The sequence below is a fragment of the Cryptomeria japonica genome, chromosome 10 (genome assembly GCF_030272615.1).
Source record: "Cryptomeria japonica chromosome 10, Sugi_1.0, whole genome shotgun sequence".
Classification (NCBI taxonomy): Eukaryota; Viridiplantae; Streptophyta; class Pinopsida; order Cupressales; family Cupressaceae; genus Cryptomeria; species Cryptomeria japonica.
In genome coordinates this window covers 361,058,155-361,063,234 of record NC_081414.1, presented here as the reverse complement: position 1 = coordinate 361,063,234, position 5,080 = coordinate 361,058,155, and the positions used below count along the sequence as shown (strand labels likewise).

The 5,080-nt window shown below is 33.5% G+C and overlaps 1 long non-coding RNA gene and 1 other non-coding gene across 2 annotated transcripts; both read left to right on the top strand.

The window, feature by feature from the left end:
• The first annotated feature begins 344 nt into the window (after positions 1-344).
• Positions 345-437, top strand: LOC131042815 (small nucleolar RNA snoR113). The gene has a single exon (XR_009105319.1). It is a non-coding gene; the product is annotated as a small nucleolar RNA snoR113 (small nucleolar RNA).
• A 731-nt stretch (positions 438-1,168) lies between these two features.
• LOC131042794 (uncharacterized) lies at positions 1,169-2,563 on the top strand. The gene is made up of 3 exons (XR_009105311.2): positions 1,169-1,345; positions 1,446-1,815; positions 1,999-2,563. It is a non-coding gene; the product is annotated as an uncharacterized LOC131042794 (long non-coding RNA).
• The last annotated feature ends 2,517 nt before the right edge of the window (positions 2,564-5,080 follow it).

Below are 5,080 nucleotides of genomic sequence, written 5' to 3'. Positions count from 1 at the left end.
ACTACATGCATGTTGCACTCTTGCCCAAGTGGGAATATTTTCTTTGTTTCCCAACACCTCTTTCTCAACTCAGTCACACCTATTTGAGAAGTTATCAAGATTTTACAAAGCTTGGTTATAATTGTTCAAGTCAGTTCACGTGTCTACCTCAGTTACATGTACATGACTGAGTCTGTCAATGTCTCTTTCTTCCTTTTTTTATGCCTAGATTGGCTATTTCACAAATGCCTCTCGTCTGCTTGATGCATTTAGTGATTTTTGTATTGTTGGAGTTTGGTATGAACTTTTCATAGTCAACAGTACCACACATGGGTGGTAAATTAAAGAAAGAAATAAAATTTAAGTGGCTATGATGAAAAAAAGGCCGGTCTTACAGCTGCTCTGGTTTCTATCAGCAGGTAGCAGTATGATGCTTCTCCAAGGTACTTCTGAGCCATGTTCTTCCATTTATTTGCAAAATGTCAATTGAGAAGATGAATGTAAGGCTAATTGGAAGCTCCCAAAACTTTATAATTATTCATTTCAGAAAATCTAATAAGGTCTCCATGTGTTTCGATATCACATTTTCGCAATTTGCAATGTTTTTATGTTAAATTCGTAAAAAAATTGGATTTATTTACGATTCTGTTAAGCTTATGGCAATGATGGAAAATAATTTCTTACAGGTGCCTATGTAATGTCTAATATCTGAAGGGAATTTGTGAGCCACTAGTGCACATTTAAATACACATGTTTGTATTGTTTATGTAAGTTACAAGAAAATGTGTGGTTAGATTCTGATATATCTTTGTAACTTAGGAAGTTTGAAGGAAGCTCTCAAGAGGGGTGGGTAGCGTACAGGTGAAAATTGTTCATTGTAGATGAAAATTTCATCCATGCTGGGCACTTGATTTTTGGCATTTATTGTTTATCGATGTCGAAAAAGGAAGCTATGATAATGGTAGTGGCTTATTGGGTTGAGGTAGCTGCTGTGACATCTGTCAAGGGTATCGGCTGATTATTTGAAGGTTGCTGCACTAACTGCTGTCAAGGGTTATCAACTGAGCCTAGACCAAATGAGTAACAACTGCTATAACAAATATTGTGATTGTATACATAGATAAAACAAGTGAAGGATCGTAGGCATTTTCAGAAGATGATGCTACTTTTTAAGAAATCTAAGGTCTGTATGCCTGTTTATCTAATGTAATTGCAATTTTTATGTACAGTTTCAAAATCGTACATTCTGCAATTTTTTCGTAAACTTTCTCAAAGCTGTACGTGAAGTTGTGAACTTATTATTTATTTGAGCTTGTGGCACTGATGAAAAAAGTTGTCTTACAGTTGCTTTGCATACTATTTGCAGGTACCTGTGTGATGTGTTATTAAGATATTTTTTGACCCAGCAATAATTTGCGATAAGTATGTTTGAGTTGTTTAAGTCATAACAAGTTGAAATTGTCTAGTGTGTAGATTTTGACACGGTTGCAGTCTACAAACTTGGAAGGAAGTCCTCAGGGTGTGGCTTTGGTAACTTGGACGAAAAGAGTGTATTGGTAAATATTCTCCATTTGAGATGACTTTTTTGGCATTTGTAATTAGTCAATGTATCGTCACTTGTGTTAAGGCTGCTCTGCTTGACTTCTGTCAAGCTTCACAGCAAATCGCGTGACAAGGTTGCTGTTGTCACTGCTGTTAAGGGTTTCGACTGAACCTAGGCAGATCAAGTGGTAGCTGCTGTAACAAGTAAGGCATATGCACATGGAGGGCAAATGGGTGAAGTCTAGTAGATGTTTGTAGGATTTTGCAAACTATTTCATCTCCAAATCTAGTAAGGTCCGTGTACAAGAATGTGACATGTCTATTGTGTCTTGAGTTTTATCTAAAGTTCTGATACTCCATTTGCTGCAATTTTTTATCAAGTTTGTTGAAATTGCACGTGTTTATGATTTACTATTTAGATGAGCTTGTGTCGATGATGAAAAAAATTGTCTTACAGTTTCTGCGTTATATTTGCAGGTATCTGTGTGATGCTTAATATTTTAAGGGATTTTCTGAGCCATTAGCATGCATTTTGATAAGTATTTTTTAATTATTTATTTTAGTCAACCATGTTGAAATTTACGAATTGTGTATTTGGATTTTGACATGTTTATAGTTTATGAAAGGGTGGTTTTGATAACTTGGACAAGAATCTCTAGGTGAGACAGTTTTCATCCTTAAGTATAACATGTCACCTGGTTTTTTGCATTTATTGTTAACCAATTCCTGGCAAGAATGAAGACATAACACTGTGATTGTATTAAGGCTGCTACACGGACTGCTGAAGGAAGTAATCGGAATGCATATGGAGAGTAGACAGAGGGGCTTAGTCAATGGAATGGGCACAAGGAAAAAAAATGGCATTTGTGTTGGTTGAGTGTTGAGAAGGCTGTAAACTTAAAGAGTCAGGAAGGCTTCAGGACACTTTCTCCATGTGGTTCTATACTGACCATTGGACATACGGATGCAAGACCAAGAGGTTTCTTTTTCCTCATCCGTGCTAAACTCATCTGCTTAAATGAAAGATTTCCACTTCTATTGAGCTGGGTGTTATTTCTGAGAATACCTTTCCTCTGCCGTGTGGTTTGACGAGCAATCCATTATTTGAAATGTGGAAAAAGAAAATTAGATGCAAGGATAAGAGCCCGAATAAGACAAATAAAGAATTCGATATTTAGATAAAATTGAGTCATTTTTGTGAAACATAATAGTTTTGAAGCAATAGCAATTTTTTACTGAATAATCATGCACAGAGAGATGAAAATTCTCACTTCTATTGAGCTGGGTGATGTTTCTGAGAATGCCATGTCTCTGCAGTGTGGCTTGACTAGTAATCCATTGAGATGTGTTTGCTTCAAATGACTCTTATCCTTTAGGTTTCATTATAGACGACTATGAGCTTGATCAAGATGATTTTGCAATAGCTTATTGAAGAAGTTAATCTATTGATTTATCTATATCTAACTTTTTATAAAGTGCTTCGGAAGTTCAGAGTGTTACGGTATTAAATAATTGTGATGGTATAAATCTCAAGTTTTAATCCATATCATTGGAAGAGTTATGAAAATAGTTTTGGATGATTACTATTTGTTGATCTTTTGGGTAGATTAACATGAACTTGGTTGAGATGATCATGTATTTCAAATGACTATTATCATTTAGGTTTCATTGTAGACTAGTATGAGCTTGAACAAGATGATGTAATTATTTAATTATAGTGGACTAAAATAAATAAATTAAATAATAAAAAAATATTTAATTAATATAAAAATAAAAAAATAAATTAGCTAATAAAAAATATTTCTAATTATTATAAATGACTAGTTAGTTTATTTAAATACTTCAATTAATATAGATAGAAAAATTAGTGAGATCATGATGAAATGATAAGATGAAAATATATTAGTCATTTTTAGATGTCTGCGTTTTGCCCCTCTTTGAAACAATGTTTTTTAATGGTGTTTCAAAGTAAATGATGTTGATGCAAAAAAATTTATTGATGACCTATTTTCCACTAAACTAAGGGATGAAAGTAGAATGATCATTGAAATTGGACCAAAAATCAATTTTGTTAGAGCTCACGATACGTAATATAGATTAGGTTTAGTGATCAAAGATGAGTTACTATGGGAAACAAAATATGATGATGAATAATTTAGATCGTAAGAGGTATGAATGGTTAATGAGAGGGATGAAATGTGTAAAATGGTAGGACGTGAAAAAATAAAAGATAGTGAGCTTTGGTTATGCTAAAATAATGTAAAGAGCAATCCTAGTTTTGATATTGCAAGCGAACATTATGCACCAAGGTATGAGGAACCAAGATGACTTTGTATCTCTTGCATTAAGTATGACTTTGCAAACAAAAGATTGTCCTATAAACATCACAAGACTTTGTCCAAATATGTGGGGAAGTAAACTTAGACTATGGTGGTCTTAGTACACAAAAGGTATTAAATTACCTAGTATGTAAAGGATGAATGCATGTGCAAGTACTCAAACATGCATAAGGTAAGTAGTTACCTAGGTAGAATCAGAATAATGTACCACAAGAATGGCATGTGAAAGCAATGACCATGCCTTATTTGATGCCATTTTAAACATGTTGAGATATGGAATATCTAGGCAGTCTTGAGCGAGCACATGAATCAAGAAAAAATAAAATGTTAAGTCAACAAGAAAAAGACCAAATAACAAACAATCCAACAACCATCATATATCTGCTAAAGGATAAATTCAATGTGGGTAATGTCTATTGTTGAAGAGATATATTTGTTAAGGCAAAGATAGACATGGATAGATAGACAAGCAACTATGTAGGCAACATACTCAGTTTAGCGACAGCCTTTTGCTTATGATATTTATGAAAGCTTACTATTTTTGGATCATGCATAGTTTATATCTTTGTTTGTGTTAAATGTATGGGAAATGAAAGTTCTCATTCTCAAGATAGTGATAGATACAATCCCATGACTAGGTCAAGGGAATTGCCTCCAATTAGGGTACAATTTTGTTTATTATGAAATAGAATGACAGGCTAGCAATATTATGATAGGTGGATACATGAAGCATAGATACTAATAACTACTAATATATGATGTGGAATGTAGTAGGTTTAGGATGGATCTTTAAGGACAGTTCCAAAGGAACAAGATGCCCCATAGTAGAGGTAGTTTAGCTATGGATAGATGATGATAAGTAAGCTTGAGATGGAAGGGTAATGCATAAAGGATATGCATGATAGAGAAAGTGATTTTTGCATTGTCAAAATCATGCAAAGATATTTTATCCTTAGTTTTGATCAAGATTAAAGGCAAGAAAGGAAAAATTGGATATGATGAGGGATATGTGATGGAACCTATTGATACAATAATTAAGATATTGTGTAGTGCCCTTCTCTGATTCATTCTTATGATACTTTATGTTAGATACTTATGGACTTGTTTGTGTTCCTGAGACTCTTTACTTCTTATTTCACTTTTTATATTGATATTCTCCTTGATATTAGTGGATTCATTATGATTACTATGATGATGTTGATTCTATACTTTGGATTAAT